The sequence below is a fragment of the Copidosoma floridanum genome, unplaced genomic scaffold, assembly GCF_036245765.1.
Source record: "Copidosoma floridanum isolate Cflo_tuat_1 unplaced genomic scaffold, Cflo_Japanese_pri ptg000026l, whole genome shotgun sequence".
NCBI lineage: Eukaryota > Metazoa > Arthropoda > Insecta > Hymenoptera > Encyrtidae > Copidosoma > Copidosoma floridanum.
In genome coordinates this window covers 11691248-11711002 of record NW_028321903.1, presented here as the reverse complement: position 1 = coordinate 11711002, position 19755 = coordinate 11691248, and the positions used below count along the sequence as shown (strand labels likewise).

Genomic DNA, 19755 nt, shown 5'->3' with positions numbered 1-19755 from the left:
ACTTTGGCTGCTGTCTTCCATTATCATTTACCAACTGATAAGTTGAATATATTCTTAATACTCCTTAGCAGTTATTATCTTTTTTACAGGGGTAAGCTGATGATTGATCTAGTGACCCACGTAAATTTTTTAAAAGTTACATGTGTAAAAATATCCATAAAATTTATTTCTCTCAAATACTTTTCTTCCCTATGACCTTACGTGATTTACTGGGCGCATAATTAAACTTTGTACCCTCGGTAAAAAAAACAATATTCGAGACTCAGGCACAAACATACAACAACCGCGCCCTTCAAGTGCTTACGTTCGCACTTTATGTCCTAGTGACATGATGTACTATTTTACGCCATAGGTGCAAAGTAATCAAATCTTGCGTGAAGAGCGGAGTTTTTGTATATTTGTACAAACAACGTTCTTTTAGTCCGAGGGCGCAATAGCATACTATGTCTGTGGGTATACTTTTCACTTGCTTATTATTTTGCCTTATGGCGCAAAGTGATTAGCAGACATAAAATGTCACAGTATAGTGCAAATACATTGCGCACCAAATCCGTCAGTGGCGGTTACAAGATGGAAGTTTTTTTCACAAATTTTTTCGAATTTTCTTGAAAAAAAAGACAAAAAATAATATTTTGTGTCGTGACGAATGAAAAAAATTATTATAAAGTTTTTTATGGCAGTCTCCTAATTATTACCGGGCTATTCGATTTTTTTATTTATTGTGGCAGTGGCAAAACATTTGCTGATATTAGAAAATTTGATTTCTCCGATCAAGAAATTTTAGATAAAAGTAAAAATTAGATGAATGGTAAATACTTAAGTCCCGTGAAAATCGCATGGAGATTATAAGAATTTCCAATTTACGGTAGAGGTCATACAGTTGCAGTTTTACCGGTACGTTTTAAAAACAAAAAAAAATCAATACTTAAAGAAAAAAACATTAAATGTACAAAAAAACGTTGGCAATCCCCTTTAACAGCTTGGTTTAAATTAAATAAAGTTGATAACTATGCAGACTCATTAAAAAAATATGAATAATCCAGAATACTTTATCTGTAACATTAATCTCAAAAATACACTGCCATTAGGAGGTTAAACATTTTTTCTCCGAAAGATCATGAATGATTTTTTTGAAAAATTAATATTAAACAAAATAAACGGTGCAACATCATTTAAAGACTTAATAACGTATTACGATATAGAATGCAAACATATAAAGAAACTACAATAGCTTATTTAAGGTGGCTCCTCACTAAATCAAAACACTGGAGTATTAAATGATATTTTAAAGGATGATTCTTGAAGGTGCAAGGAGTCTTTTCCCAAAATTTTAGACCTCGTCACCACCAAAATTGTTGAAAAAAACTAACTGGAAAATAGACTCTGTAACATAGCCTCTTATGGAGGGTCGTCAAATTGGTGGCGCAAGTTGTATGATATCTCAGCAAAGATACTGTAGTTCTTAATAGAAAACTATGTAGCAGATAAATCAGAATCTTTCCAACGACATTCAGGTACTTGGACATTACCATGGGTTTTATAGGATATTTTGTGAAAATATTAGATAACTGTGCAAGTCACGGAACATATGAAAAGTGTGGGGCGTCTGTTACACCGAAGAGCGGTAGCCCGCGTAGTTTGAATTGGTCAGAAAGTTGTATGTAAAATGAATAGGAGTTGTGGGGAATCGTAATTATAATAAAAATAAATGAGACGCTGAACTAAGAAAATAATTTAATGCTGGGCTGACTTATGTACTTTTTGTATACATACGTCTGCTCGGGTCACTGTATTGTACGATATAGGTCAACGGTGTAGATGTGACTAAACTTTTTTTGAAGGGACTATAGGTACCTATCCATTTTTAGTCAAGAACCTCCACAGCCAATGAAAAGCTGTGTTGCAGTATGCTTACTCTTGTGGGATTTATAGTGAGGAGCCACCTTAAGATGTGTTTCTTATATTTAGATGAATTAGCTTATAGAAGATTTTGCTTATTATGAAGAGAACTATGACCGTTTCATTCTATTCAACTCAATTCTAAAATAAAAAGGCAAATGCTGTGGTTTATTTAATTTATCCTCACCAAAAAAATTAATTAACAGCAAAATAATAGTAACACGGAGATCTCATTCTGTAATCGCATGTTTGAATCTATGTATATTTAGTTGAATGATGACGAGAAAAATATTTTGAAATCTTCGTGAACGGAAAGAAAATTAATTGCATAAATGGCTCTGGAGGATCAGGAAAAGTCTTTCATGTAGTATTTTATTTTTCAGAGTAAAAAATTATTATTAATGGCTTGGATTCGTATTTCTTCTATTTTATTTTCAAAAAAATGGAAAGGCATAAAACTTTTCATTATCTGCAGTTTAAACAATGTTAAAAGTCCTTTTTTTATTCAGAATCATAAAAAAATTACAAAAAGTTAATTAAATATTTGGGACGAGGCTTCCATGAATCTTGAAAAAGCATTAGAATTAAATAATAGACATAACTTATAGAGATCCATACAACACGGAAATCAATTTTAAAAATAAAATAACTGTTTAAGCAGGAGATTTTCGTCAAATTCTACTAGTCATAAAAAATAGTAACAGAAGTATAATTATTAGGAACTAATGAATAAAATCGTTTTTTCGGTCTTATTTTTGTATATTGCAAATGAATATTAATATTTAATCAAGTGATGAGGGATTTTTATGCTTATTATTAAAAATTGGAGAAAAAAAGAATAAAGACATTTAACGTCCGTGTTAAATAGAAAACAAGGAATGTTTGCGAATAAATTTTCTTTAAAAAAAAAGATTGCTTAGTACACAGTGTAAGACTGACATCTCGTAATAAGTTAACAAAACTTATTTTTTAAACAATAAAATTCTGAATCAAATTAAGAGATGGATGAAAACTTATTTTAGCATAAATTATTAAATTTAATGTATTTTTTACTCTGAGTTAGTGTATTTAAGCAAAAAAGTAAAGAATACATTCAATGTATTTAAGAAAATAAGAAGTATAATGTATTTTTTTTTTTTTTACTCCTTTTGAAATTGTAAAAAAGTCTTCACCATATTAGATCCATCCTTTTGAATTATGAAATTCGAACTACTGAGAAATTATCGGCATTATCCATTAACTAGAAGCTTATTATCTGACAGAAAAATAATAAAATCCAAGAAAAATATCGTTACGTTTGGGTATTTCAATTTTCGACGCCACCTAGCACCATAAAGAAAATCATGTAGATAGGATTTGCGATAAAGTTTAGAAACAGATGGTGTTTTACTTCACTGAAAAAATTTTTTATACAAAAAAATAAAGTCACATGACTTCAAAAATTTTTTTAACTTTTTAAAATGGATTTTACGTTTAAAAATTATTAAAATCAAACCACAAATTGTGTTTTTTTTTATTCTTTATCAAGAAAATGAAAAAACCGGGTCAAAGAAATAACTTCCAATTTGTGGCCGTTACTCATGGCTTTAGTGTATGTCAAACAAGTTTCAAAAATTGGGGTATAGATTTCTTATGGAAGAATAGCAATTGTCAGAGGTTTTGATAAAAAATTAGTTCTGACCTTCAGATTGGACGTAAAATATACTATACTAGTGGCCCCCCGTTTTGGCTTTGCCCGGGATTCATAAAGTGGAGCACCGTTGTGTGGTGAAACGTATTTCTAGTTGAAAAAATTTTGTCTGGAGTCCATGTCGTTTTGGTTGAATACGCTGAAGGGGAGTTTAAAAAAATATATAATGATGCTAATAAGTACCGTGCATTCCTTACACCTCAAAATAGTTGCTGGTCCTAAAGGGCCATTAATATGCACCTCCTTACGTTATAATAGATAAAAAGGGCTGTTTGTTAAAACTGTAAGGATTTAAAATTCACAAAAAATATATAATGAAAAATTTTTTTTTTCAATCACAGTACTTAACTACTAGAGTATCGAGGTCCTAAAGCCTTATCTCTCCTCAGAATAAATACAAATACATATCATTATATCTATTTAAATAGCTGGAAGTAATTAATGTCAGGGTTATAATGGAAAGCTGATCTCTCACTTACTGGATTCTTTATTCGTCGATTTCGACTTTACTGTTTCCTATAAATTTTCTGTGTTAGTTTCTTGACGCCTTGAATTGTACCTATTAAAAGTATTTCAAGTTTTTCTTCCAATGCACCCATTTTTTAAACTTTGTTAAAAACTTTTGTGAGCCCTAAGAGCTGTTTTTTGTCAACTTCGTCAAGTTATAGTATATTTGTTAGCAAGGTAGTTTGACGTTCAATGGCCCTAAGAAGAGCTAGTGAGCTAAACTTTTTATTGACTGAGATTTCGAATAAACGTGACTGCCTGGATACCTTAGTGTGGTCTTTTCTAGTCTGCTTTTGTAGCATCAGACTGGTCGTAAGGAAAACCACAACGCTCTGAAGCGTTAAAGCTAGTTTTAGAGCTTTTTCACAACGTCTCTGGGTGTTACGCTAGAGACGTATGTGTCCACAGCAGTTTCTTTTTTTGGCAGAGCTTAGTCATTTTGGTGATCTAAGATAAAGAGATTGGATCGTGACGTTTGCCTGTAAAAGACTGTCCCGTTTGCTCCAGTTTATTTCTCTTTTATAGCGTCACTATTAGGTAAATACTTATTATGGCTATAAAAAGGGTCAGTTGTGATACTTTCAGTCATTTCTTACAATCGTTTCCAATCATTGAGAGCCAGCTATGGGTAGCTTGACTCTTACCCTTGGAGTCTCAACGTACGGAGATCGTGCTGGAGTGAGGTATGTCGCTGGCCGAAGAATGTATTATCTTTAGACCGTTTCCCGGATAATCAACCACTCACCGCTAACCGAGAAAAAGGGCCTGAAGAATACTTCCTCCCGTGAGTATGCTGTTGGGATGAACCACTAAGGAGGAGGCTGGTAAAATTTCCAGCCGCTGTGGCTGCTCGAACTTTTGAGGGTTGTCTTCCCTGGCTTGCTACTATAGTAATAGGTGCTCTGGTCAGAGATGAGTAGAGAGATTTCTAACACTAATGCTATGATGCGAGACGACTTTTTGACACTGATCGGAGCGACTTGCCGTGGCCAGCCGTCGAAGTGGGTGCATATTTTCGAGAGTAAAAAAATCGTAATGAAGAGCGTGTGCCTATGAGAATAGGAGTGGATTCACATGGAAATGAGCATATAGACACACATTTTGGAGACACGTGGAAAGGGTATACCGAATATGTGCCTTCAAGGAAAGGAGTGGAAATGTCGACTGTAGCTATATAGCTGAGCGCACAGCCAAATCAAGCGATGACACGAGTTTTTCTCTCTTTTGACTGAAACCAAGTATGTGCTATATATTAAAATGACTCTTGCTCTTGCTTTTTCTTCAATGTTATCTATCAATATTTTTCACCTAAATTGAGGAGCTAATTGTAAGTGCTCATAATTACACGCAGACGTTTGATTTTAAGATACTTTTATTTATTTTTTCAGTATTTTTAATACTCATTCTAAATACCAGTATTATTTTGAAAAAATATTTACCTTTTTTTAAGGATGGCAGTTCAGCTACAACCACCAGTTTATTATTCTTCCTCATCATAATTGCTAGGAACTGTAAGACTAGCTCCAGAAATTATCAATGAACATATGTGACTTGAATATCTGTCTGAACCGGAGTTCCGATAGCTAAAATGGTGAAGCTTCGTGTTGCTGCTCGAAGTGTTTTGGTATCTTGAGATCGATTTTAACTGTCGACATTTTTTTTTTAATGCAACTTATCATTCTAGTTTTATTTTTAATTATCATGTTTTATTTGCATTTATGAATAATGTTACAAACACTTTTTTTCCGATACGTCGAAATAAACAAATTCCTAATACTAATTCCATTAAACAATTTGGTTAGTTGATACTTCTCGTTGGCAAGGCCATTTCACAATTTCATAATAATTAAACAATTTCTTAGGATATTTGTATAATTCATATACTTTAAAACTCTCAAAAAATTACAATTCTTTGATTACCAGGTAAATCCTTTTTTTTTGCGTACTATTATAAACAGAATCAGACTGCAAAAAAAAAATTTTTGCAATATTTTTGCGCTCTCGAAAAATGTGCACCCGCTTCGACGGTTGTCCACGGCAGATCGCCCCGATTACTGTCAAAATGTTGTCTCACATCGTAGCATTGGCGTTAGCAATTTCACTATTCATCTATGCTCTGGTGGCACCAGGTTGGTAATATAAACAGCTATGAAACCCTGAAGTGTTAGAGCAGATCGTACTCTGGCTGGACGTCTTCTGATATTACGCCAGAATCGTTGGTGTTTCGAATGCTTATTTTTTTGTAGCACTCGATAATCTTGGTTATTTAGTGTGGAATTCGACGTAAGTCGCTTGTTCGTTAGAGAAGAGTGTCGTTGATAGATGAAATACCCAGTAGTATGACTAACAACTCTGTTTTTGATATACCGTCGGTGAACGACTAAAGTATTTGACAATTTACTTGGGGATATTATAACTAAATTCACTTACTTTGATTACAGGTGGCTTTCATTTTACTTCGACGCGACCTCATAGATCCTGTTGAACTGAAATAAAAAGCTAGCGTATTGCTGAATAATTTTGAGCTCATTTAATGCTAATTTTATGAAGTTTTTTAACTCGAGTGCTTGTGCATTAATAATATTTCTTGTTTTTCCTTCTGGTGCGTTCACGAACAAATCATACGGTTTTCCAGCGCGTGAGCAGGCCATATATAGTTGTCCATGTGAGAAGCAAGGATTTTCTAGCTTCACTTCACACACTTGCAGGGATTGCTCTTGCGCTTCATTGATAGTCATTGCGAATGCGAGTCTTACTGGAAACTGTAACCGCTTGAATTCAAATGGCACTCAATGGATGGAAAGGGGAGGGTTTGAAATAACGATAGTCCGCTTCAATTTTGCAGTCAAACTATAAATGTTTATTCCAGTGACGTCATTTCGATGACAGCGGCAGCTCAGTGCAACGGCTGTTTAATATTTTGACAGCCAATCGCAGAGTAGCATAAATGGAAAGTCAGTGTAAGCTACCTCGTGATGGGCTGTGGAAATAATGAACCGTCGTTGCACTGGGCTATCGCTGTCGTCGAAATATAAGTCGCTGAAATAAACATTCATAGTTTTTCTACAAAATTGAAGTGGACTGTTGTAATTTAGGACCCTCCTTCCCCCTGAATTCAAGAATCCCGTTGGATAATTGGCAACTTCGTCAGGGTTCATGACAATATCAATAGACATGTCACTTATCACTTTGCCTGGTATTTTATTTTGAATAATGATATTGATGTCATTTATATCGATGTTATTAGCTGCTAGAATAGCACGTTTAATGAGCCAATGACGATTTTTGTAATTCCATGCAATAGTCAGGAAGACTTTCTGATCTTTTGTCAACTTGCAGAAGTTGGTTGGCAATTTGATACAGTGTGGACTGATTCATTGCGATTTTTCCATTCCCAACATCTAGCAATTGATTCGCGACATAACTGACAAATTCATTATTTTGTAACTGTATGCGTATATTCGTTCGTAATGTAAACTTCTTAATGTCACCATAGAACTGAAGATTTTGTACATACATTGAATTCATCAGCAGGTGTTGAGCGTGGGATAACTGGTAGAATTGGCCGAAAAATTTTAGATAGTAAAATGAGTGTGCCACCAAAAAAATGAGTATTTTTTCTCAAGTCTTTTATTATTTGATCTAGGGCTTCCAATGACTTTTTGTGTGCCATAGTAACTTCATCCCATATGATGATTTGTGATTCTCGTGGAACTTTGCCCATTTCAGAATTATGTTTGATATTTCATGTTGAAGTATTTGTGGTTTGCATGTTCAATAGCAATTTAAGTGCCGAATAGGCTGTTCGGAGCGCCATCCAGAAGAGTTGCTGCAATTTAAAATGATGCAACTGCCAATACGATTTTATTTTATAACCTGATAGTTGCTAGAATGATTGAAATAAAAAACGTTTCTCCAATGGCACCTGGTGAATCTAGAAAGTATAATCCATCGTGTTGATTTACAATCGTTTGCATTATTGTGTCATACACGATGCACTGTTCTGGAAGAAATTTCGAAAGACTTATTTCTACGATTGTATCCAAATTATGTACCTTGAATTTTATTTTGCGTTGCAAATCTCAATCGGAAGCATCGTTTGCAGACCGATTTTGTGCTCACATATTCAATTAAATCAATCTCTTGTTAACGATTGCCAAACATGTCTTCGATCAATACCAATGCTTTATTATACACATTAAGTGTAAATTCCATCTTTGAATTATCGCGTATAATGTGCGTATTTTCTGTGGATGAGCAGTATTTGATGCATTATCGAGTGTTGTATCCAAATGAGCAAATGTGTCTAAATTCTTGGCAAGCTTGTAGGAAAGTGGTTTTAAATGTTGAAATGAAGTTGGTCCATGCATGTTGACTAACAGCAATTGTAGTTGGAAACATTTTTAGTTATTTTGGATAAACAGTGTACAAACTTTCCAAAGCGTTAAATGAATATCAATTCTGCTGTCCTTCAACTAGTTTGCCTTGCTTGTGACATTGAAACTTATTATCAGATATTGGGTCACTTCTAAATAAAGTAATGTTTTTGCGAACATAAGTTTTGCGTACAATGAGAAGAACGCAGTTAAAGGTGTTGCTGGTAGTAATGTTGCTCTTTCACGTACATTTACCACTGTAAAATACACGCATTATCCATTTTCGAATTGTACTGATACAGCGTCCAAAAAAAACAAAAAAAACAGTACATCAGAGACCTTCGCCGATATTTACACAACGTATTACCAAAGTTTCGTCCCTATTGTCAAGTAGTTTTGAAACGTGTAGAAAATATACGTACACACCGATATTATATTTTTTTATATTAATAGATAGAGAATAGATGATTTGCAATGAAAAATCGTACAAGTTAGGAGTATTTTTCTTTATCTTTAAATAGTACGACACCAAATTACATTACAGTAAAAATTACAGTAAACATTATTGTTAAGTAATTGTGAACAAAATTACTATTTGTTTCATAAGTAACAACAAAAATAATTTTTTTGGTAATATTGTTTACTCCATGCATACTATACAGTTTAATGAAAGAGGTTTGCTGCATGCTTGTCTTTTGGTAACATTATATTCGGGTAACAAATTATTACATTCAGAAGATGTTAAAGCGAATACATTTGCTGAATTCCCATGTAACGATAACAATGAATAAAAAAAAGTTATAAAGCACATGTTACATGGTTCTTTTAACAGTATAGTAAAAAAATTTTTTTAATGCAAAGATTATTTCAAAAAAAATATCAATACCTTTGACAAAAATCTGTGGAGCTACAAGGAAAGGCCAGTCCATGTAAAAAAAACCTTCATTTGGGCCACAAAAAACACAAATAAATTATTGTACTAAAAATTAATTGTTATTATTGATTCAATCATTTATTACCTGTTGATATCTGTATATATTTATCTTTCATGATAAAAAAAAAAAAAATTATTTAATATATTGGGTCATAACGTCAGCGATTATTATACCCATTACGATTTGTTTTTAAAAATTTGCGCGTATAAGTGACAAAAAATGGTGGCTAAACAGCTACGTAGATTACAGTTTTATAACCATCTGAAACGAATCCTTTCTTTTTTTTGAAAATATCTTGATAAAATGTCTCGCTTTACCTGCACTATGCAAAGTGGCATCAGAAAGAAGAGGAATTTTTGTACAAGTACCTCATAATGTGTCTACCCATTATACTAAGTCTTTTTGTCCATTGTATACAAAGCGTATAAATAGAATTTAGTTCTTTAGTATCAATTAGTATGTATTTGATGATTTACTAAGAAACTATAGAACTCTATTTGTAGGCTTTTTTTCAATTCTAAATTAGTGAGTCTTTTGAAATGTAAACAATAAAGAAGTTGTTGTTATGAAAACAGGGTAAGAAAAACTTACTCTGAGAATAGGATTTACAGAATATCCTATCCTCAGCAAAGAAATTTAAGTAGATAATTCTATAATTCACAGAATCAACGTGGCTTTCCATTTTCGTATTTTCAAATCACTTTATTTTTAATTATCTTTTATAACAGTAACTTATCGCGTTATGTAACATTTGGTAACACAATTAATGTATATAAATTTCTAGGTCCACGTGTAATGTATTGTGTTTATTTAGGGGTCAAACTACGAGTTGATATAAATAAGTTATTTAGTGGTTACATCAACTTTCTTTTTCATTGTACATAAATATTATATAAAGAATTAAGCTTCGTGTTACTTGTTAGTAGATATTTAATAAAACACAATTTATCATAGTATACAACTATAAGTTGAGGATTTTTTCAATATTCTAAATGAGTGAATTTTTCGTAATTCATACAATGTTAAAAAAAAATTAATTAGTCTGAATCTACAAAAATAAATAAAGTCTATTACAATAATATGTACTTAATACAAAATTCTCAGCTGAAATTTTTTAGAATGGTTCTTTTAATTTTTATCAGTTAAATATTTTGCGACACAAATGTTGATTTGCTAAGTATTAATACAAAGTATTAAGTGAATTTTCATTTGTATTCATAATGAAGGTTATAGATCATTTTGGAAATCCTGAAAAAAATTACTAGTCAAAATATTTATAATAAAGGATAATTAACATTGATAGTAGATATTCGATTTCCAAGGAAGCTGCGAAGAGATTACAATAGTTTTAGATATTCAGTAGAAGTCATATAGTTACCAATTTACCAGTTTATTTTAAAAACACATGAAAAATTTTTTTGTAAGTAAGAAACTTGAAACACTTTAAAAATACCTTAAAAACTTAATAGCAGCTTTGCTTCAATTGAATGAAGTTAAAAATTTTCCAAAAAATGTTTTGGACAGAAGTTGCTTATTCAAACGTTGAAAAGCGTTTTTTAATTAATATTAGACAAAAAAACCAATGCTTTGGGTTAATAAGATCAAAGACTTGGGAAATAATTTTGCATCGAAATTTTGAGAAATCCGCTATTTGCATGTGTTAAATCGAACACAATTCCTTAGTAAATAAAATATGGAAAAAAGCAGTTACTATTACATTACTATTATTATAAGATTAATTAATTAAAAAGTTTTTACCGTATTTTTTACTTTTAAGAAATATTTTAAATGATAAAATTTGAAATAAATATGAAAATTACTGTTCAGAAGAATTTGCAGGTAATAAAAATGTTAATGCACTAAGTTAAGCATCATCTTTGAGTTGTAAAACAAGATGTACAAAAGTTACACTTAACCTATACCGTAGAATAATAGCAAAGTAGTATAAAATAACACAAAATTTATAACTTATAGTAAAAGATTGTTAAAAAAATGTTATCGTATGTGTAACATTAGGAATGTGGAAATTAACAAACAATTATTATAACCGATGATCAATGAGATAAGGGTTAGACTTTTTTGTATAAAACGTTGATTTTTAGTTTTGTTTTAACTTGAAAGAAGATTCATCTATCGCATGGACTTGTATTACCTCACTCTAAGTCCTTAAGAGAGTGTCAAGTCATAAATAATTTACCATTAGACATAGACACTCTTGGAACAGCACTTTAAAACTTTCAAATGAGAAGTGAAAGAAATTTACATTATTATTTTTGATGAATCTGTAATAATTTTAAAAAAGCCTTAAAATTAGTTAATCAAACACAGAAAGGCTTATGCAACAATAATAAACTATTTGAAAACAAACTACTCAATTTAGGTTAAAAAATTTTACAAATATGGTTATGATTTGAAATTAAATTTTAGAAATAATCATCGATTAAGTAACGCTAAGTTTAAAAAATTGTTATATAAATTAAAAATGTGAAAACATGTATATATAAAAATAAAAAAATAATAGACAAATGATGTATGCTTACAAAATTTTAATTTATAAATAACATTTGAATTTAATTTAAGCATTTTATACAACTCTCATTAAAACAAATTTTAAAAATATCAAAATCTTGCATTTAATCAAAGGAGCAACGCTTATTTTGAGCCAATGCTAAAAATTAGTAGCCTCATTTACTAAAAGGTCAAAGCTTACTCACAACAAATTATTCATTTAAATTGTCATATGTTCGATGAATTATAATAGAATGAAAGAAAAAAGAAAATTTTTTATGTTTAACTATTAGTAATAATGAATTTTGAATTGATAAAGTATATGTACTATTGGCAGTTTAGATTAAAGCTACTCGACCAAAACCATTCTTGTCCTTATAACCTTTATTCAGTCAGGAACGATTTTGGAAGTTGCTGCTATACACGCAGAAGAAAAAATGGCATTATCGCAATATCTGATGAGCTGATTTGATATTCTTGATACTCTTCATGCTTATTTCATAAAATTTTAGCTGTGCTGTGCAGCTTTGTCATACTCGTGTCAAAATTAGATCTATATATATATATATATATATATATATATATATATATATATATATATATATATATATATATATATATATATATATGGTGCTCACAATAAATATATTTTCTATTTATCAAAAGGCTATCAGCTGCAGTGTATATATATATATACACACACATTTAAACATACTTATATATAGGTATTTATAAGCTGCGCAGGCGATGAGTGCGTGCATGCTGCAGAGAGACTGAGAGCATATACACGGAAGATTGTTGTTACCAGAAAAACAGGTACTATATGTTAGTACAAGTATTTTCGATACTCTGTACAAGAAAAATGTGTACTGGTACAGGTATATTTGGTACGGTAGTATACTGTAAAGTACCTTAGTGAGTATAAATAAACCTTATACTTAGTACGTCAATATCTGATACGTGGTACGGGTTTTTCCTGTACCAGTACAGAAAGTTAGTCGGCCAGTGGGAGCATTCAGAATGTCAGTATATATATATATATATATACGTTGCTGTAAAAGTTCAAGAGGTTAGGATTTCAGTATATCCACCACAACACCATATAAAGTTCAATACATTGATACGAATCTAACAAGATGTAATGATAAGTGCAGTAGGCACTTGTAGTCACTTTCCTGTTGCGTATATTAATTGGTTTTCACTCGCAAAGAACAATTTACATATTGAGCCAAAATAACAATGACAATCCCATACATGTATGCAAGTATGCACACATTTATATACATACATATCTCCACTGTATATTATAAGCGCACGTACTATGCGCGGTAGACGGTACAGTAGAAAGCCATGCGCAGTATACAAATTTAATAGACTATCCATGGTACAGAAAAATCCTGTACCAATCCGTCAAAATGTGAGACTGGTTGCAGAAATCTCAAGACCTGTACGTTATTTTTCTATGCTCATCACTTTTGGTATAGCTGATTCTGGTAACAACAATCTTCCGTGTAGTGTAGAAACAAAAAGTGGGAGAAGCAAACGCAAGATGACAAGGGACAAAACTCCATCGCCGCTTTGCGTTTTGTCCATAGTTATAGTCAATGCGTTAAAAGTGTTGACTCTCTGCTTTGAAACCATAAATTTTTGGCGCTAGCCTCATGTCTCATGATGACATTACGGCCTAGGCACTGGTGACGCCATAGCTACATAGCAGCCTGCGCTTAGCTCGTAGCAGCTACAGTTAAAGCGCATGGCGTGCCACACAGGCTCATCGCATTGACGCTCTTATCCGATAATGCCATTTTTTTCCTCTGTGTGTAGCTGTAAGCGAGATAACAGATTCGATTCAAGCTGTAAAAGTAATTGTTTTGAAGTGGCAGTCAATTTAGCTGTTGAGTGGAAAAAGAATCGAAGTTTAATATTCTTAAATCTTTGGGTCGTTAAAAATCTAAATGGACAGAAATTCAGGTACTTATTTATTTCATGTAGTAATGCGTTTAATCTTTTGAATGTAGGTATACTGTCCTGCAAAATTCTTTATAAATAATTCTTAATACTGCAAACTTCAGCTACACATACATATGTACGAGTGAGGCTAAACTCTTGTACTCACGTCATTCGTAAGTGCCCCGGTATTCTAACATAAAATGACACTCACGTAATTTACTATACTATATAGTAATGTACATAAACTATTGACTTTTTATAATAATAATACATTCCATTTTGTAGGCATCTACGTTAATGTGTTAAATTTTATTTAGTTTTTAACAATGAATCAAATGCTGGAATATCTTCACTCTATCTTGGTAGTTATTACAGTTTTTAAATATAAAGCAACATTTTTTATTTATTACAGATATAAATAAATTGTATATTATAACGGTGCCCCACTGTTAGGCCACATTAGTAGGCTAGGGCAGGTAGGGGAGCAGGGAAAGGAGGGAAGAGTGTTAAAGGGCCTAAGTGGGACAGCGGTAAGGGAAAGTAGGGGAACGGGAGAAAAGGCTGAGAGAGCGCTAGATTAGCTTGGGCCAGCAAACGCGCGTGAGGTGTTTTCTGCCGTCTCCCCTTGTTTCCGTTTGTTTATTTTGGAGCTTGAGTGCGATACGTGAGGAGCGTAGTGCGTTTGCCCTTGGCAGGGATATAGTGCGACGACGCGGTGCAGTGTTTGGTGCCGTAATCCGGCTCCTGACCCAGTTGACAAGGTCGAACCAAGGCCAGGCCCGACGACCTTGACCTCCGCACGCAGCCAGTAGGGATGCCTACTGGCCTCTGCGTAATCACTCCAACAGCGACTAGTTTCCGCCTATCCAAGGCACCGACGAGGAGCGACCCCCCGCATCGCTGTAAGTACCTGCCAACAGGCAGTCTATTGTAAAGGGCAGCGGCCCTCGATTAGCCCACGTAGGTCTGCCCTGTTTGCGTTTTCGCGCCGTGAGCACGTCGAGCAATCGCGCTCGATGTGTGAGAACACACACCTACACCTGCGAGTACTATTTGTATTTTCATATATTTACTTAAATATATTTTCTTATTGAATATTCCTTGCGAGTAATTATTTTGAGGTACCCGATCCCCTTTGTGCCGTGCGAAAGTCGTCGCGAGAGGCGACGACGTTCAAGGTCGCCGCGATATTTGGCCCCGGCGGTGTCCCAGAGAGCGAGATCCGCGTAATAAGTTTATTGGAGGTGTCGTCGAGGGTACCTGGGCAACACAGGCCCGGTCGAGGTTGCAAATTCCGCCTCGCTATTCTGCATCGGCAGCACCCCGTAACAATATGAAAATTTTTTTTGAACTTCACAAAATATTTTTTGACTTATAATTAAATGTAAACGTTGCTAAGATTTTTACGTCCAATAAAAGCAACATAGGAGTGGCGTTGGCTAAGTGGTAACTGTGCTTAACTGGCAAGGGATTTAACCGGAGGTGCTCACACTGTACCCATGGTATAATAGGTGCAATATGAGTTGAAGGTATAATAAATGGGTGCGGCAATACACCCCCACGCATAGGTGGTGAGTGGATGGCCCTGGTGACTAGACCAATAGGCTGTCGTGGTAACCCGGTAAAAAAAGTAACGTAAAATTTTCCATATTGAAGTAACGGTAAAAAAAAAAAAAAAGTTTAGATGTTAAATTCAATTTGGCTGAAGTCGTAGGTTAGATGTGTTCTTTATCATCAATTTTTTATCAGTTTTTATTTTTGCTTATGTATTATTTTTCAACGATTATGTTTTTTTTTTATTTTGTTAGATGACATAACCCACATTTTTTAAATTATTTATTATTTTCACGATTGTTTCAGTTTTTGAATTAAAGTCGTGTAAATCGTGAAGCTTAAGGTTTAACTCTTGCAGTTAAGGACGTGTCGTAAGTATGCTAATTGTGTGAGATTTGGCAGATGTGTACTGAATAAACGCACTGAAAAAATACCCACTCATGTTGCTCTATTACGGCTTAGGATTTATCTATACTAATCAATCACGGAGGTCGTGCATAAGAAATTAAATAGCAGCGTCGCGTGACGTGATGGACCGTTTGACATGAAGAATGTATTGAATGAAATTTTTCATTTTTTTTAATCTGAAGTATTTAAACCATTAAGGATCTTAATTAAAACCAAGGAATTGATTTTAAACGTAAAATAGTTTTTCTTTTAATTTTGATTACTAGCTTGCTTTTGTAGTACACTATGCATCTTTTTTTTTCGCTCATTCTAATTTAATCGAATGCTTATTAAACATGTAAGATTTCCAAATGCATACTGAGATATTATTTAAAAATAGTTCTATAGGAAGTCCAAATGCTCGCTGAATGCAGGCCGTTGGAAGTTAGAGTTGAAAATTTATTATGAAAAGAGGGCTAAGAGCTTGAAGTCCTTTTTTAGCTCAGCTTATTACAACGATCAAATACATTGTGTGTGGTTCTTAGATCGTAACATTAAAAAACAGGAATCATAGCCATCGGTATTTTGTACATAAGCAGTTAAACAAATAAATTAATAAATTAACAACTAATAAGTGAAAATAGTCCTAACAGTACTAACAATAATATGGAAACAAAATCACGTAAACATAAAAAATTTGACTGTAACATTGTAAGCGAGAAAAGCAGTATAATAAGAACGGTGATACTTTTAACAGTAAAAATAAAAAAAGTAAAAAATAAAAGTATAACCAAAGCAAAAACAAAGATAACTCTCTTCATAGAAAGTTCTACAAGTAGCTTTATAAATGAAAAATGTATTAATATCACAGTATTTTAACACAGTGAATGCTTCTTTGGCAGATTATAGTAGACTAACAGTAGAAATTCTGCAAGTTTTTTTCAAACTTTTCACAAATTTTCTCTAGTAAGCCATTCCACAGTCTCGCCACTTGGATTCTGAAAGAGTCAGTCCCATATAAATATTGGTCTGTGCTTAAAAAATCTCAAGGTCAAGTGGTGACGCTATTTTGGAGCCTGCCCTATCAACGGTTCTGCATCTAAATTTATTTGTCAGATATGCCGGCTCACCAGATTCAAGACCAAGTACAGCAAATAAATACACATGAAATCTCGTTAAATAGTGTAGGGTATAACTCCCTAGTATTTTTATGCAGGAGTTATCTGATCGCTCTTCCTGAGTCCCGCAACAAATCTGACGACAAAGTTGATACTGCGTTGCATTCCTGATAGCACCTTGGATGTGAGGCCAAAAAACAGGCCCGCGCCATAGTCGTAGTAAGGCAGCATCAGTTATTTAACCGGAAGCAAGTAGTCCTGACTCCATACGTACCCTCGGCAGATTCTCCTCACGGATGCAGCAGATAAAATTACACGAACCAAACTATGCAACTTAGGTTTCTGCTGGATTTATCTTCAGCCCATTTATCACAGCCTAACGGCCAAATCTAGCAATATCAGAACTCATCCGAGATACAAACCGAAACAACTCATGATAATAGCCGTGCATATAGATAGTGCAGTTATCGGTATACATGTGGTGCTTGCCGTGCTGAAGGATGGACATCAAGTCATAAAGCAAGAACAAAAGTGAGCCGAAACTTCTTCCCTGAGGCAATTTGGAGCATCTGACCAAAGGCGTAGATCTAGTCTCTCAGTTGTCCACCACCACCTGTCATTGATCTGGCAAATACGACTGAACCCAGCCACACAATGAATCGGAGAAGTCCATTCTCGAAAGTTTATCAGTCATGAGACCTATATTTATCCGATTAAATGCCTGGAAAAAATCAACTGCCACTAGAAAAGTGATCCATTTGTCATCCACAGCCTCGCAAATATCGTCAACTATCTTCAGCAGGGTCGTGTGGGTGCTAAAGCGTGTTCTGAAATCAAACTGATAAGAATCCAGAAATCTGACACGTTAGATGGAACCCAACATCTGTTCTGCCATCATGGACTCAAAGATCTTGGGAGAGGCTAAGAGGATATTTACCGGTCTAAGATGATCAATGTCTATAGGTGTTCAACGTTTAGGGATCGACCGCACGAGTGCACCCTTCTACGTGGCCCTTTGGAAAAGCTTCTGACTGCAGTTAAGAGTCAAAAACGTGCATCAAGATCGCAAGTACGACAGAGAGATACTTCTTAACGTAGCCAACTGGAATACTCTCAGGTCCAGCTGCATTAGACTTAGCAGAGTTAATTATCCCTATTTTATCGCAAGTTGCAGGGAGAACAAATGTTCCCCTGCTACTGAAAGAAACGCCCAACTCTTTCATGCAGTTCCACATCTCCCTCGCATTCCTTGATTTTTTAAGTCTCTTGCATAATACAAAAATGCAGAATTACATATAATCAACTGTGCTCTATTTCGCAACTGTTTGTATGTTATATGATCCGAATTTCTCTTGCATCTCTTATAGGCACTCCCAGCATTATTTCGCGCCCTAAGTAATCCACGCAGTCCAGTTGTAATCCAGGGTGCCTATATTCTCCTCGGGGTGAACGAACAGTAAGGAGTGTACTTGTTGTAGAGTTCCGTAATTTTTTCAGCTAAGATCTCTACTTTCCTGTCTACATGTTTCTCGATATAAATGGATTTCTAACCCAGTTACCACAAATCGTTGTGAAATTTCTTTAAGTCAAAACTCCGAAACGGGCCTCGAGTAAGCAGGTGCAGAGTGTACCGCGGGACCTTGATCGATATAGAGGCAAGAACGAGATCTCGTCGTGAAATACTTTCGTACTACACCTGCGTGTAACTGCACCTGATGTACAAATATAATCTATTGTAGTGTTCTGACTTGACCCAGGTGGTAGAAAACATAGACACTCACGTTTCTCAGTATAAATCACCACCTCTGCCCGCAGCAGTGTGCAATTATCCATGGCGATATTATTGGTGGAAAAAGACATCTCAGGGTTTAACCAAGACTTTGTAATTGCAAGTAGATGAAATGTTCAAAAAATTTGGTGCAATCGACTGAGCATTGATGTTGGAGAGGGATATGTAAAATGATCTAAGCCCCCATGCTGAGCATTTAGTGCAACTCGGGTGCCAAAGCTAACAGACGACGCCATCAACGTGTATTATGTAGGTAAACAATAAGTATACACATATACTTGTCCAGTAACCTTGAAACTGTTCTGACCTGTAAAGTTTTTAAATTTTCTCTCTCAGCTGCCGTCTTTGGTCTAAATATTTTAGCACCTGAGTTTCACTTTTTCAACGCTGTACTGGAGGCACAGCATGCCATGCACCCAGTGAATAAGATTCATTTTTTTTTTTTCAATTTAGTAGAATTGTGTAATCAAAGTAGTTTTAATAAATTTAGTTTATAAATCAACAAATCTGAAAAAGATAGCAACGTTTTAACATTTCTTGGCACCGAAGAATTTTTTGTAGAAATTGTTTTTTTTCTTTGTCGTTTTAACCTAAAAGAAGGTGACTTATGCCCAAGAAAGTAAATCGCCACTTGTGCAAAATTTAATTTTAAAAAATGTAAACGAAGATTATGATAAGAAAAATGTTGAAAAGGTAGGGCTTAAAAGGCAACGTGTATTTTGTTGACGTAATAGTCGTAAAAGTGATTTCAAATGAAATAATACTTTATATAAGTCTCGTATTAATACAGATCTGAAAGTTTTACTTCCGAAGGTCATACTGTTGAACTTGTATACGTGATTGCCCTATTTAAACAGAGTATATCTTATTGATATTGATATCTTTTATGTACTATAATTTGCCAATACCAGCTACTAAGGTATAAGTTTAAACTTGAATACGTACCTTTATACCTTGTTAATAATTACTTAGGACTAGAGGAAATGCATAATCTTTGACTAGCTGGTCGTTCAGTTTTTGTGCGTTGAAATGTAATCCAACA

At 33.9% G+C, this 19755-nt stretch overlaps 1 protein-coding gene across 5 annotated transcripts in view; it reads left to right on the top strand.

Moving 5' to 3' along the window:
- Positions 1-19755, top strand: part of Ecr (ecdysone receptor) — a 389856-nt gene that overhangs the window by 223779 nt on the left and 146322 nt on the right. The window lies entirely within an intron of this gene.